Source organism: Panulirus ornatus, chromosome 8 (assembly GCF_036320965.1).
Source record: "Panulirus ornatus isolate Po-2019 chromosome 8, ASM3632096v1, whole genome shotgun sequence".
NCBI lineage: Eukaryota > Metazoa > Arthropoda > Malacostraca > Decapoda > Palinuridae > Panulirus > Panulirus ornatus.
The window spans coordinates 24,348,394-24,350,893 of record NC_092231.1 but is presented as its reverse complement, the minus strand read 5'-3'; positions in this window follow the sequence as shown (position 1 = coordinate 24,350,893).

The following is a 2,500-nucleotide window of genomic DNA, read 5'->3' as shown; positions in this document are numbered from 1 at the left end:
TGGAGAGATAAAGTAGATTACCTTATGTAGGCAGAGAGGTGAAGGAAGAGCGTTAAATATTTCACTAGATAATGACTTCTACCACTACGAATAACATCACTATAATGAGCAGTCATATCTGAAATGTATTTCTGTTTTAAGTTTCCTAACAGTCACATTGCGTACACATCGAATGGAACTGTTGTATCATCGAGCACTGATGCAGTACATGCCGGGATCCCCTTAATGTGGTCCAACACACATTAGGATCCTCATAGAGCAGTTTCATGGAATACTTAGTAAAGACATCTGAATCTCGTAATTCATACACACACACACACACACACACACATATATATATATATATATATATATATATATATATATATATATATATATATATATATATATATATATATGTGTGTGTGTGTGTGTGTGTGTGTGTGTGTGTGTGTGTATACAAAACTTGTGGATACTCATTACAGATCATAATGATGGTTTTCTCAATACAAAGAAAACATCACTAAGCGAGGACAGACCCACAATTTACGAGTACTTAAAATATTTTACCAAAAGGCCAGCAAGCTAGTGGGTAGCGCTACACTCACCGATATAGTCATCACGAAGAACAACTCTTTTGAGTTACGTGTTATTAAGCGTTCTGTATGGAGAGAGAGAGAGAGAGAGAGAGAGAGAGAGAGAGAGAGAGAGAGAGAGAGAGAGAGAGAGAGAGAGAGGTTGTTTGTTGGAACAACACCCACTTCTTCGACTTCATACAGAATCTAGATTATCTCTGGACAAATATTTAGTTAAGAGGGGTAGCCTTTCGTCAAGTTCTTGTTGGTTTTGAGTTGTGGAATAATTCGCAGCGTAACTTTGGCAGGAGCCGCTCAGGTCCTCACCACACCACTAGTCTGCTGAAGGGCCAGGACTAGCCATGGGGTTGAGGACGAGTGCCTCATTAATAAGGTGCGTGACCACTACTTCATCGTCCCCATAGCGAAGGTTCATTAAGGTATAAGAACTTAGCGAGAGAGACAAGTAAAACAAAGTGACAATCGGAAAGCGTAATTGTAGTCGACAAGGTTACTGTCATTCAACGTCAGATATGAATCAGAAGAAAATCTGGAATATGAATGAGATACATAGTTTAGTTATCAAAAATAGTCACTGGGCTTATAATTATGGAACATTACACTGAAGACATTTTTCTTCTTATCTTCTAGACAATCCACGACTTTAAATGTTCCAAGTACAAGAGGATTCAGTATCACATATAGCAAAAATGAAGACATTCAAAAGCGATGAAGCACACAGAGTTCTAAAAGACACAAACGATGTAATCTGGGCGACTCCAAAAAAAAACAAACCACATTACAGAGTCAAGTCTTCAAAGTCTTTGTTAATGAAATCAAGTTTTCGAGGGTTTATGTGTGTACCATAAGAGCATAATTTAACTAGAAAGCTGATGAATTCATGTTAGAAGAGTAAAAAAGGGTTATACATCTTAGATGTCATTTCTCGAATAATTACCGATGATGGAATATTACCTAACTGGTTGAAGATTGAAACGGCCCATGAACGCAGTAACTCCTCCCTCACTACTGAAAAGGACCATGAATATAAGCCTTATAGACCATGATGCTGGTGTGGAACATCCAACCAGGTATAAAAATTACTTTTGTTACGATCCAGATCAGAAAAGCCTCTTGGATTATCCCCTCATTGACGTGATGACTCAAGGTCAGTTCCCATAGCTGACACGCATTAATCACTGACTCTGCAGATGCCTCGTGGGAAAGAAAATCAAGGTATAAAGCTCTCTCAGCCCCTGCATCAAGACGGTGCGACCTTTGAACACGATGCCATGAACCCTGAGCACGATCGCCCGACCACTGAGAACGATGTAACGACCCTCGGATATGATGGATTGGCCTTTAACGTGATCCATAATGGTCCTCCACATCTTCAACGTTTACCTATATACACCGCGTCTAACGTCTGCTTATGTTGGAGACGGTACGTAAAGCACACGTCCTTGAGTCTGACGCTATGTTCCTTAACCTCGAAATACATCGACAATTTTTCTCATCTTACGTAGTCAAAAGTATCAGGGAAAATTCAGTGTACCCCAGACATAAGGTTGCATGTGTTACCTTCATGGAAACCAACTGTGTCAGAAGGAAGACAAAGACAACACAGACTTTATCTTAGTCCCATATTTCAACCTACTGCCCAGTGTAATGGTCATCAAAAGACTTTGCATCGACTAAAGTCACTTTGTAGATATGATACAGCGTCATAACAGATGATACTCTAGTGCTGAGGTAGATCATCTACTCGGCCAACTGCTTGGGAAGAAGCTACCACACCATACCCGACACAGTTAATGTACCTCATAACCAATGACAGATCTCTCGTCCCAGGGTTGCAGTACAGTACCACAACCACAGCAAGCTAAACTGAGTCTTTGAAAACAGCTTCTTCTTCTTCTTCTTCTTCTTCTTCTTCTTCTTCTTCT